The sequence below is a fragment of the Mus caroli genome, unplaced genomic scaffold (genome assembly GCF_978045245.1).
Source record: "Mus caroli unplaced genomic scaffold, Mus_caroli_1 scaffold_15, whole genome shotgun sequence".
NCBI lineage: Eukaryota > Metazoa > Chordata > Mammalia > Rodentia > Muridae > Mus > Mus caroli.
The window spans coordinates 7,183,919-7,198,097 of record NW_028227270.1 but is presented as its reverse complement, the minus strand read 5'-3'; positions in this window follow the sequence as shown (position 1 = coordinate 7,198,097).

The window sequence follows — 14,179 nt, the reverse complement described above, 5'->3', positions numbered from 1 at the left end:
TACAAAAACATTTCAATTTCTAAACCATCAAAAGATAGCCCATCTTAACCTCCTCTGCAAATAGTGTCATCTTATTTTCTTAATTTTCCCTCCCCTCTTGGCATCTAACCAGAGTATATCTTTTATGTGTTCAGTTTGACTGAGTGGAATACAGAAAGTGTTGTTATGCTAGGTCCCCCTCTCCTGGGTGAATATTTAGGATCTAAAGCAAGAGTAGGGCCCTGTCTGTTTGGAACACGCGTGCAGATAGGTGGCGGCACTGGTGGATTTTGCTCTTGTTCCTCCTCTTGTCCTGCAAGATCTGTGTCTGCATGTGGGTCTTTGTCTCGGTCATGGGAGACATCATGACTTCTAGAGAGGGGGCAAGGAGCTGGAGAGATGATGGCTCAGTGGTTGAGCAGGACCTGAGTTTGGTTCCTAGCATCCGTATCTATTGGCTCACAACTGCCTATAACTTCAGCTTCAGGAAATCTGATGCCTTTGGCCTCTCACAAGCACACACATCATTTCAAATATGTCCTAAAGTAAGGCCATGTAGTTTAGCACCCCCAGTCCCCAAACTGGACATATGGGGGTACCAGTCTGCCCTGAACTAAACAGGAGCAGCTCAGCAGGGACATAGCAGTAAGTAGCATGGGCGTGGTGGGGGTATCTGGAACAGGATGGCTGCATCTGCTGGGGTCACTCACTGCTCTGCAGTCAGAAAGTGCCTGGTGAAAGGCTTAACAGGGAAATTCAATGCAGTTTCCTTTTATCTGTCTCTCCAATTGATCTCTATACAGAGCGAGCCGGGCTCCCCCAAACACACCAGTCTGTTTCAGATACACAAGATTAAGTAGCTAGTGACATTCAAGACCAATTGGCCCACCCAGGAGGACTGAAACCAGCAGAAGAGCTGTCAGATTTTGCCTTTTCTCCATTAATCTTAAAGCTTTTGCCAGGCTGCATCTCCATCAGACAAGCCGAGGAGTGGCCAGCAGCTTTCCTCTCCCCTACCCAACACCCTGGAGTAACCCCTTCATTGCTGAGCAAACCAACTCTGCAATTCAGAGTTTTCTTGTGGGGTTAGAAGCAGAGCTTTACTGGGCCCATTGCCTTACCACAACAAGAAATCTGGGAACCTGCACAGATTTGTGCAGAATGAGGCTGGACCACTCCTTGGAAGCTGTTTCCAAGGGAACAGACTTTGAGGGCCACTGAAGGTGAGCAAATGGGCTTTTTCCTTCAGGAGTGCTGAAGGGCCATTGGACAGGTGGAGAAGGCTTATTAGATTGAGAGGGAAAGGCAAGGTAAATAAAGAAGCTGGTACTAATGAGAAGCAATGAGGTTGGGATTTAGAACACTGCCCTCACGCCCCTCCAGTCATAAGCCCCTTTCAAAGTTTGTGACCTGGGCAAGAGGGCACCAGTGAGGAGCAGAGAGAGAGATCTGTCATGTGTACATAGAAGCAGCCGCTGGACTGGGATTGTCAATACTTCCTGACTCAGACCATGCGTGCAGATGTCAGGCCAGGCAGGCAGAGCTCAGAATGGACAGGGGACCCTCCATACTGACAGGGTAGGTGATGCTCCTGGCTTCCTGATACCCAGTTTTGCCTTTGAGAATGGAGCTCAGAGAACCCTTGGCCAGAAGTGCCAGGATCCTGTCTTTCCTTTTCCAGAGAATATCTGTTTGGTAATGCTTGTCTCCCTGAGCTGCCTCCCAGAGATAGGTGTCTGAGAACACTGTGGGCCCACTTCTGTAAGCTGGGTGCCTTATGCCAGTAGGTATAGACTGACCTGAATCAGAACCAAATGCAGGCCTTCCCTGAAATCATTCACGGCTCATAATCTTAATACAATCTTACTCAAAATCCCATTGGAAAGTAGCATGGATCACTCAAAACAGCTTATTCTGTACATCTCTCTCTCTCTCTCTCTCTCACACACACACACTGTCAGCTGTTCCTGCCTACACACATGGCTGTAGATGGAGGGCTTACCCTTCCTCAGTACAGCCTTTAGAATACAGAGATACTTTGCCTAAGACCCTTTTCCACCAGGATCTTCCATTGAAGAAGTTCCATCCTTCAGCTGTCCTGGTGAGTTAGAATTTTACAACCTTAGGTTTGCATCTTTATCAGTCTTACCCACCCATTGGAAACAGACACACCCATCGTCAAGTCTACTGACATCCTTCCTCTGGGCAACATTAACCCAAAGCAAAGAAATAATAGGCATTGTTACATCTAACATAACAATGTGTGTAGTGTAAACTGTCTTGCAAATACATATAACCTTGTTGACAATCATTTAACATTTCAACAGAGAAGGGTAATGTGTGGAGTTGGTAACTTGGGGCTTTTCAACTTTATTATGTGCGTGTTCTAACTAATGCATTGAGTATACAAAGCACTGGGGTATTTGTAAGGAATGTAAGTGTCTAGCATCAGTATGACCCACCCTCTAATATTACACATAAGAAACGATAAGGTGTCCCATAAAGGGAACCTAAGACCCCGAGGGCAGATGTTTTGTCTGGGAATTTAACAAACAGGCTTTGTGCGAGCAGAGTCTCTCTAGAAAGGACTAGCACTCAAGATCATAATCTCCCTGTAAGCTGGGGGCCCACAGACCTTGCTGCTTGACACCCACTCCTTAGCATCTGCCAAACTCGGGGGAGAGGAAACCCAGGGTGGGTGACTGGGATGACCCGGAGAGAGGTCCAGGGAGCAGCTGGCTTCTGGGCATAGGTGCTCAGTGTCGTAGTCCAGTGACACAGCTTCCCCTTCCGCTCTGGTCTCCTTTCAAGATGTCCTATAGAAATTAAGAGTTTGGAAAGCACTGCCCACTAGGAGAAAAGCAGACTCACTTCCCGACTGTTGGTACCCAAGGAAGAGGAAGGTTCTGAGATGTCCCCAGCGCCGCCTTTCAGGTTGTGCTGTTAGGGAAATTATCTTCTAGAGAGAAGAGAAAAGCTGGACAGCTTTCTTCCACAGTCTCTATCCTTATCACCCAGGGAGGCAAGGTGCTGCTTAGGGAGGCACAGTGATTGGCGAAGGAATGGCTGACATGTGGGTCTTCAAGCTACAAGGCAGGCGATACATGGTTAGCACCGGCTCTGTGGGTATTAGGTTCCAAGGATGCGGACTACAGAATGAGATGCCTTCCTTTGGAATTTTACTGTTAGGGATTAAACCCCCCCCCCCATAACCTCCTCTTCTCCTATTCAGGATAATTTGGTGCAGGTGAAAACGTACCGTGCTTTCATTTCACCAAAGGCAGGTTTCTCTTCTGGGAAGAGTCCTTGATGCTGGCCTCTTGTTTTGTCAGCACCTCGACCCACTAGGCCACCTCCCTGACACTGGTGCTTTTTTAAATCACATTTTCCTCCTCATCTCCTGTTCCATAGCCTTCAGGGTGGGGAGATCATAACTAAGCATAAAAGTGCAGTCAAGACAGAAACACAAATGGCTAACAAAAATTAAGATGTTTCAGGCCTGCAGGATGCTTCTCTGTTCAATCGTTAGTACCCACATAGTACAAGGAGAGAACCAGCCAGACCTCTGACCTACACCTGTGTGCTTCGATGCACACACACGTGCACACACATGCACATGCGCACACACATGCAAATGAGGAAGTAAATAATTGTTTAAAAGATAAGATTTTTATGATTCATTGGCTTTTCAGTGTAGAATTTGCTTACCATATGGACACACATGAATTTACAGTAATTAAGTCAGTCTTATAGCTTGCTCATGATTCTGTATCATTAAAATAAAAATAGAATTAATTTAGGTTTGGAAAGTGGCATATTAAAAAAGTGAAAGATCATGAGTATGTGTGTGTGTGTGTGTGTGTGTGTGTGTGTGTGTTTATGTATGTATGTACACACAGATACAACTAAGGCACAACAAGGCCCATGGTTTTGTATGTTAACTTGAGAGAGAGAGGAGAGAGAGAGAGAGAGGCTCGATGTGATGACGCGTGTCTTTAACTTGAGCACCTAGGAGGTAGAGGCAGAAGCAAGTGAATTTCTGTTAGTTGGAGGCCTTCCTGGTCTACATCGTTCCAGGATAGCTAGGGCTACACAGTGAGACCCTGTCAAAAGTTGGGGAAGGGGGGCGGGGCACTGGGTTAATGTGTGTCCACTGGGTTGTTTCCTTTGATTGCAAAGAACTTGAGATTTGGGCTTTATTTCTTCTTTTATTTGTTCTTTTCTTCTCTTCTTTCCACTCCCATCCACTGCTTTTTTTCTTGTGGAAAACAAAGTCTTGCTATATAGCCCAGGCTAGCCTCAAACACAGGATCATTCTGCATCTGTTTGTCAAGTGCTGGGTTTATAGACATGTGCCGCCACATTCAGTTCATTGTTCATGTTTTTAAAAAATGTGTATTGTACACACACACACACATATACATACATACATACACATACATGCACACACATGCACACGTATACATGCATACACATACATACACACATATGCACACACATGCACACACATACATTCATACACATACATACACATACATACACATATACATACATACATATGCACACACATGCACACATATACATGCATACACATACATGCACATATACATACATACATACATACACATATACACATACACACATACACAAATAGATACACATATATACACATATACACACATCACACATATATACATACATATACATACACATACATACACATGCACACATACACATATATACACACATATACATACACACATACACAGATGCACACACACACACACACACACACACACACCAGATAACAACTTGGGGGAGTCACCTATCCTCTTCCACTTTGTGGGTCCCAGAGATGACACTCGTCATCAGCCTTGGCAGCAGGCTCCTTTTTCTGCTCAGCTGTCTCACTGACCCTGGTCTTACGTTTTAAACCACATTGCCAAACTTCCTTATGTTCCGTCAGCAGACCCACAATCATTTGGTTCCTGGTCCCAGCGGTACTTGGTACCGTGCATGATCCATCAGCCGCCCTTTCACCTTTTCTGATCACAGTTGTCAGGAGGAACACCTATTTTTAGTTACACTGAGATATGCAATCACATCCAGCTGTAGCACAGGCACTAACCCTGCCTGCACTGGGAGTTGACCTGTTTTGCACTCAGCATCCCTTGCAGGCCCATCCCATTAGCATATTGTTTCCAACAAACTGTACTAGAGACATTTGGAAAAGGTCCCTGTTCTGGGATGTTTGACTTCTGTATCTTACCATATACCAGCCAAGAGTTTCAGTTGAGGGCTTATGGGAACCAAAGAGAAAAGCTGGCCAGTCAGGCGGCCAGACCCTAGCCTCCTCTGGGAGGAGATACTGATACAAGTTAGAATCTGTACTGCTTGTGCTAAACATGGTCTTCAGAGCCCACATACCTGGTGTCAGCAGCGACAGATCATCAGCCAACAGCACAGGCACATTGTGTGCTTGATACCTAAGTTGTGTACCAGTTTACACTGTCTGGCAAAATGGCTTCTATGTGGTTCTGACAAGGCAAGGGCAGTCTTCATGGATAGTTTCAGTCAATGAGGCAATTTTCACTGTTCCAAAAAGCATGTTGGAAAATGAAACATTTGTTCATAATTAGGCATGAACATTTAAAAGCACTTAAGAATACATTTGTTTAGTTGGCAAGAAAAAAAAGTTCAAAATACTTTACTCAATTGGATCTGGAAACGTGATTAAAAGGCGTTTGAGTGGTGAGCAGCTTGAGAGACCTAATCCGAGGACTGACCTAAGAACTCTCCTAAGAAATGCCCACATCACCAACTTCATTTTGAGTCATCTGTCTCTGGACTACCACCAGCATCACACATACCCTTGCCATGTGTATACACATACCACATGTGTACTCACATACCATATGTGCACATATACCACACAGACACACACACTATATATACATATATACCTTCACATGCCAAATGTGCACACACATACCACGTGTGTACACATATACCACAAATACCACACATACCACATGTGTACACATATACCACAAATACCACACACATACCATATGTGCACATATACCACACACACACACAGCATATATGCATATATGCCTCCACATGCCACATGTGCATACACAGACCTACATACCACATGCACCACATGTTCATATACAACATATATGAGCAGACACACCACATATATACACATCGCATCTGCACACACAACACACATATGGACAGATCCACAACCCACACAACAAACCTACATAGTACACACTCACACACACACACACACACACACACACAGAGAGTCTCCAGAGGATTACTTTTATAGAATCAGGCTTTAGTGGACTCCTTATAAACTTTAGAGGCCCAGGAATGGTGATATAAGAAAGTCAACAGATTCTCTGTCTTCATATATGTCTGTGAGTATGTGTTCAGACCCGTACTGCTTCATACAAGTCCAAGGACAAGAACATACGTGCACGTGTCAACCCCTAGTAATACTGCTTTCCAGCCTCTGGCCTTTGCTTAGATTTGAGCTTCAGGCCAGCATTCTGGTTCCAATGCTCTTGTTCCTCTTTGGCCAGACCTCTATGATATGACTTTTCTGCCTATGCTTTTTTGCTTTTTTCCCTCCATTTACAGAATTCTTGTTTTGTTCTTCTGGTGGTTTGTATAAGGATGGCCCCTGTAGGCTCTATTCAGATGCTTAGTCATCAGGGAGTGGCGCTATGTGATATAGATTAGGAGGTGTGGCCTTACTGGAGAAAGTGTGTCATGGGGGCCGGGGATGGGAGAGCTGGGGTTTCGAAAGCCCTGGCCAGAGTTTCTCTTTCCTTGTTCCCTGTGGATCTGAATACAGAACTCTCAGCTACTTCTCCAGTGGCATGTCTGCCTGCCTTCCACCGTTATCCCCGCCACGACGATCATGGACTAGCCCTCTGAAACTGGAAGACATCCCTAATTACATGTTTTCATTTATAGACTTGGTCATGGGGGTCTCTTGACAGCAGCAGAACACAGTTCTGTTTTATGGCTCCCAAGTTTTGTTTCAAACAAGCTCTCAAATCCTATGGAAGAAGAAGGTTAAGTAAGAAGCTATATGGTATGGCCTGACATTGGTTTGGTCTTGGGCTCCAAAGTCATGCCAAGACACAGCTGTGTCTGGCCCAGAGCTCACTGTGGCCGTGCCAAGAAGACTCCAGGTTGCGTATGGTGCTTGTGGAGTGACTATCCTGAGAAGCACATGGGGAGAATTGGAAGCACTTTGCAGCCACTTCAGTTGCTTTAACGCGTAAAATATGGACAAGCCATGCGGCCCTCTCCCTCATACACTAGAGTACCTGGAGAACCTTCCACAGGCATCAATACAGAAGTAGGTCTCTGACTTGGTTGCCAGGAATGCCATCAACATGCAGTAGGGTTCGCCTCTGTGGACCACTAACCTTGACTCTCTTTGTAAGATTCTTTTGTGAAAGCAACCTTATACTGCTTCTCTCTGCCTGCGTGGCTAATCAGCAGTGTGACACTTTGGGCTTGTTTTTCTCTTAAGACATCTTTGAGACATTTTTTTTTTCTGATCACTGCCTATAACTGGCTGCTTTCTGTCTCCAGCAACAGCTCGTCTGGGGTCCTGCCACCATCAGCTCTGTGCAGTGTATACCCAGTGTCTTAGGTAGGGCTTCTGGAACTGTGGTAAAGCAGAATGACCAAAAGCAGCTTGGAGAGGGAATGATTTATTTCATCTCACACATACACAGCACAGTCCATCATCAGAGAAGTCAGGACAGGAGCTTAAGCTATAAACCTGGAGGCAGGAGCTGAAGTATGCAGAAGCCATGGAAGAATTCTACTTACTGACTTGGTCCCCATGGCTTGCTCAGCCTGCTTTATATATATAACATCTAATTATTCTGCTTCTAATTACAATAAAATCTTGTTTCCTTTGTCTCGCCCCAACCCTAACACACACACAAACACACACACACACACACACACACACACACACACACACACTTCCCAACTGAAATACCACTAAGTGATTTATCTATTCTGAGGAGACATCTGCCACTATCAGAATTCATGGTGTGTGTGTGTGTGTTCACATACACACAAATAACTTTGGATTGCAATAGAGTTGTGTGGCTTCTCCTTTGATGTGAGATATATAGATATATCTATCATCCCAGGGATAGCACCACCTACCATCCTGGGAACTCCCCAATCATCAGTCAAGAAAATGCCCCACATGTTTGTCTATAAACCAGTCTGGTGGGACATTTTCTCAATTGAGGTTCCTGGTGTCAAGTTGACATAAAACTGTCCAGCACGCACAGTCTCGTACAACTCATACCTCTCCTTTCAGTGTTGATTTGCTGGCTATGGTCCAGGACTGGGTAGGCAGAGGCAAGAAAACAAACATGGAGGTGAGCACAAAGCTTGAGGTCACCAAAGTCATTGATAGAACCTTCTTTTTCACATAATAATTCTCAATCTCTAGATGTGCATGCATGTGTGTGTATGTGTGTGTGCGTGTGTGTGCATGTGTGTGTGTGCCTGTGTGTGCATGTGTATGTGTGTATGTGTGTGTGTATGTTGATATCTCCTCCCCAAAAAATGGGTTCTTAAAATCTGTTTACACATTAAGAAATATATGGGCTTGTCCTAGGTTACAAAGGGAGCAATTACCTAACTTCCACAAAGAATCTAATCTCTCTACCAACCCTTAAGTTGCCTTGCCGCTAAAGTTTGAGTGTGTGACTTGGGGTAGGACCCTTGTATGTAGCATATCATTCTAGCCTTGATTAGGAAACAAGAGAAAGAAAGAGGAGAGAAACCATTGCAGAAGGTGATGGTATGGACTCTGGTCCCTCTGAATCTCTTCTCTGTTTGAGTTAGAGAGAGTTTCTTCCCGTTGGTTTTGAACTGAGGCTCGGAATGAGAGAACACCAGAGACCTCTGAACCCTATCACATTTATTCAAATTTAAATCAAATTCAGCTTCCCTGCCTCAGGCTCCTGAGGGCCAGGCCTCAACGCTAAGAACTGGAAACTGTATTCTGGGATATATTTACAATAGGAACCGAATGGCGATGAAGACAAGAGTAGAGAAGGAAACAGGTGTCAGAGAACAAAAGTAAGTGACAGCATGGTTGAGTGTATCCATCTAGGGATGGTTTGAGAAAATTGGAAGAAGCCAGGTATGGTGGCACACACATTTGATTCCAGCATTCAGGAAGCAGAGGCAGAGGGATCTCTGAGTTTGAGACCAGCATGGTCTACAGAGTGAGTTCCAGTATAGCTGGGACTACTCAGAGAAACCCTATTTCAAAGAACCAAAAAGTAAAAGGAAGAATGGAAGGAAGGAAGGAAGGAAGGAAGGAAGGAAGGAAGGAAGGAAAGACAGACAGACAGAAAGAAAGAGAAGGAGGGGAAGGAAGAGATGGTAGGAAGGGAAGGAAGATGGATAGATGCATGAATGGGAAGACAGGTGGGCACTGTTTGTGAGTGGCACATGGGAGGTATCAGGGTTTGACTGCTGTGAACAGACACCATGACCAAGGCAAGTCTTATAAAGGACAACATTTAATTGAGGCTGGCTTATAGGTTCAGAGGTTCAGTCCAGTACCATCAAGGTGGGAACATGGCAGCATCCAGGCAGGCATGGTGCAGGAGGAGCTGAGAGTTCTACATCTTCATCTGAAGGCTGCTAGCAGAATACTGGCTTCCAGGCAGCTATGATGAAGGTCTTATAGCCCACACCCACAGTGACACACCTACTCCAACAGGGCCACACCTTCTAGCTCTGCCACTCCCTGGGCCGAGCATATATAAACCATCACAGGAGGTTTGGGCTGGAGATTAACTCTAGTTCACCCAGGCTGGCTGAACAGGCAACCCCAGCGTAAGGAGAAAAAAAGCATATCACCTTTCTAGGAGCAATGCTGAAATTGCCACATTGGCTTTCTTGGTGGAGAAAACAGAACGTTATGCAAATTAGGTTCTTTTTCTCTCTACACTTTGGGTCAAACGGTGATGTCTGGGATCTATCACATCAAAGGAGAAGCCACACAACTCTATTGCAATCCAAAGTTATTTGTGTGTATGTGAACACACACACACACACACACACACCATGAATTCTGATAGTGACAGATGTCTCCTCAGAATAGATAAATCACTTAGTGATATTTCAGTTGGGATGTGCGTGTATGTGTGTGTGTGTGTGTGTGTGTGTGTGTGTGTGTGTGTTAGGGTTGGGGCGAGACAAAGGAAACAAGATTTTATTGTAATTAGAAACAGAATAATTAGATTGTAACCTGAAGGCCAGGAACAGTTTGGAGTTTCATCTCCAGCTGAGCTAGGTCCCCGTTGTTGGGATCAGTTCCACCTCCCTGTTCATCCTTTGCTGTTCAGAAGAATAGCCCAGGCAGTAGGAGAACCATGCCATAGATTTTCTTGTTGCTTTTCCGGAAGTAAGTGGGAGAATTCATTCTTCCATATGTTCATCCATTCCTGTGTCCACTCATGCATGGAATATATATTAAGCCTTCAGTGCATCTCTATTGCCAGCAACTCTCTCACTGTGGCAGTTGAATTACTTCTTTCTTAACCCACACAGAAGCCCTGAGACAGGTCCATTCACTACTGTACTGGCTGGTTTTGTGTTAGCTTGACACAAGCTGGAGTTAGCACAGAGAAAGGAGCTTCAGGTGAGGAAATGCCTCCATGAGATCCAGCTCTAAGGCATTTTCTCAATTAGAAATGGGGGGGTGGGGGATTGTGGGTGGGACCATCTCTGGGCTGGTAGTCTTGGGTTCTAAAAGAAAGCAAGCTGAGCAAGCCAGGGGAAGCAAGCCAGTAAGTAACATCCCTCCATGGCCTCTCCATCAGCTCTTGCTTCCCGACCTGCTTGAGTTCCAGTCCTGACTTCCTTTGGTGATGAACAGCAGTATGGAAGTGTAAGCTGAATAAACCCTTTCCTCCCCAACTTGCTTCCTGGTTATGATGTTTGTGCAGGAATAGAAACCCTGACTAAGCCATGCAGTGGTGGCGCACGCCTTTGATCCCAGCACTTAGGAGGCAGAGGCAGGTGGATTTCTGAGTTCAAGGCCAGCCTGGTCTACAGCGTGAGTTCCAGGACAGCCAGGGCTACACAGAGAAACCCTGTCTCAGAAAACAAACAAACAAATAAACAAACAAAGAAACCCTAAGACTTTTGCTGTTCTATTCAGGAATTTTTCCCCTGTACCCATATCTTCGAGGCTTTTCCCTACTTTCTCCTCTATAAGTTTCAGTGTCTCTGGTTTTATGTGGAGTTCCTTAATCCACTTAGATTTGACCTTGGTACAAGGAGATAGGAATGGATCAATTCGCATTCTTCTACATGATAACCGCCAGTTGTGCCAGCACCATTTGTTGAAAATGCTGTCTTTTTTCCACTGGATGGTTTTTACTCCCTTGTCAAAGATCAAGTGACCATAGGTATGTGGGTTGATCTCAGGGTCTTCAATTCTGTTCCATTGGTCTACTTGTCTGTCCTTATACCAGTACCATGCAGTTTTTATCACAATTGCTCTGTAGTACAGCTTTAGGTCAGGCATGGTGATTCCTCCAGAGGTTCTTTTATCCTTGAGAAGAGTTTTTGCTATCCTAGGTTTTTTGTTGTTCCAGATGAATTTGCAGATTGCCCTTTCCAATTCGTTGAAGAATTGATTTGGAATTTTGATGGGGATTGCATTGAATCTGTAGATTGCTTTTGGCAAGATAGCCATTTTTACAATGTTGATCCTGCCAATCCATGAGCATGGGAGGTTTTTCCATCTTCTGAGATCTTCTTTAATTTCTTTCTTCAGGGACTTGAAGTTCTTGTCATACAGATCTTTCACTTCCTTAGTTAGAGTCACGCCAAGGTATTTTATATTGTTTGTGACTATTGAGAAGGGTGTTGTTTCCCTAATTTCCTTCTCTGCTTGTTTATCCTTTGTGTACAGAAAGGCCATTGACTTGCTTGAGTTAATTTTATATCCAGCTACTTCACCGAAGCTATTTATCAGGCTTAGGAGTTCTCTGGTGGAATTTTTAGGGTCACTTATGTATACTATCATATCATCTGCAAAAAGCGATATTTTGACTTCTTCTTTTCCGATTTGTATCCCCTTGATCTCCTTTTGTTGTCTAATTGCTCTGGCTAGGACTTCAAGTACAATGTTGAATAGGTAGGGAGAGAGTGGGCAGCCTTGTCTAGTCCCTGATTTTAGTGGGATTGCTTCCAGCTTCTCACCATTTACTTTGATGTTGGCTACTGGTTTGCTGTATATTGCTTTTATCATGGTTAGGTATGGGCCTTGAATTCCTGATCTTTCCAAGACTTTTATCATGAATGGGTGTTGGATTTTGTCAAATGCTTTTTCAGCATCTAACGAGATGATCATGTGGTTTTTGTCTTTGAGTTTGTTTATATAATGGATTACATTGATGGATTTTCGTATATTGAACCATCCTTGCATCCCTGGGATGAACGAGAATCGATAAATAGGACCTCATAAAGTTGCAAAGCTTCTGCAAGGCAAAAGACACCGTCAATAAGACAAAAAGACCACCAACAGATTGCGAAAGGATCTTTACCTATCCTAAATCAGATAGGGGACTAATATCCAATATATATAAGGAACTCAAGAAGGTGGACTACAGAAAATCAAATAACCCCGTTAAAAAATGGGGCTCAGAAGTGAACAAAGAATTCTCACCTGAGGAATACCGAATGGCAGAGAAGCACCTGAAAAAATGTTCAACAACCTTAATCATCAGGGAAATGCAACTCAAAACAACCCTGAGATTCCACCTCACACCAGTCAGAATGGCTAAGATCAAAAATTCAGGTGACAGCAGATGCTGGCGAGGATGTGGAGAAAGAGGAACACTCCTTCATTGTTGGTGGGATTGCAAGCTGGTACAACCACTCTGGAAATCAGTTTGGCGGTTCCTCAGAAAATTGGACATAATACTACCAGAGGATCCAGCAATACCTCTCCTGGGCATATATCCAGAAGATGTTCCAACCGGTAAGAAGGACACATGCTCCACTATGTTCATAGCAGCCTTATTTATAATAGCCAGAAGCTGGAAAGAACCTAGATGCCCCTCAACAGAGGAATGGATACAGAAAATGTGGTACATTTACACAATGGAGTACTACTCAGCTATTAAAAGGAATGAATTTATGAAATTCCTAGGCAAATGGATGGATCTGGAGGGCATCATTCTGAGTGAGGTAACATATTCACAAAGGAACTCACACAATATGTACTCACTGATAAGTGGATATTAGCCCAAAAACTTAGGATACCCAAGATATAAGATACAATTTGTTAAACGCATGAAACTCAAGAAGAACGAAGACCAAAGTGTGGACACTGTGCCCCTTCTTGGAATTGGAAACAAAACACCCATGGAAAGAGTTACAGAGATAAAGTTTGGAGCTATGAAGAAAGGATGGACCATCTAAAGACTGCCATATCCAGGGATCCATCCCATAATCAGCTTCCAAACGCTGACACCATTGCATACACTAGCAAGATTTTGCTGAAAGGACCCAGATATAGCTGTCTCTTGTGAGACAATGCCGGGGCCTAGCAAACACAGAAGTGGGATGCTCACAGTCAGCTATTGGATGGATCACAGGGCCCCCAATGGAGGAGCTAGAGAAAGTACCCAAGGAGCTAAAGGGAACTGCAACCCCATAGGTGGATCATTATTATGAACTAACCAGTACCCCAGAGCTCTTGACTCTAGCTGCATTTGTATCAAAAGATGGCCTAGTAGGCCATCACTGGACTTGCCAACTTTATATGCCCCAGTACACGGGAATGCCAGGGCCAAGGGGTGGGGGGGGGACTGGGGCGGGGAGTGTATTGGGGACTTTTTGGATAGCATTGGAAATGTAATTGAGGAAATTACCAAAAAAAAAAAAAAAAAAAAAAACCCTAAGACAACTACCCCTGTTTTACCGGAGGAAACTGAAGCAGCTTATCCAAACAGAGGCTGTCAAGGACATGGGCATTGTGAGCACTGTTACTCCCTGGAGGGCCATCTCAGCCTGGGTGGAAAGAAACCAAAGGGAAAAGAATGTTCACTCCTATACTTCCTCCAGAGCCAGTGAAGGTCAGGTCAAGTTTTGTGTCCCTTGGATG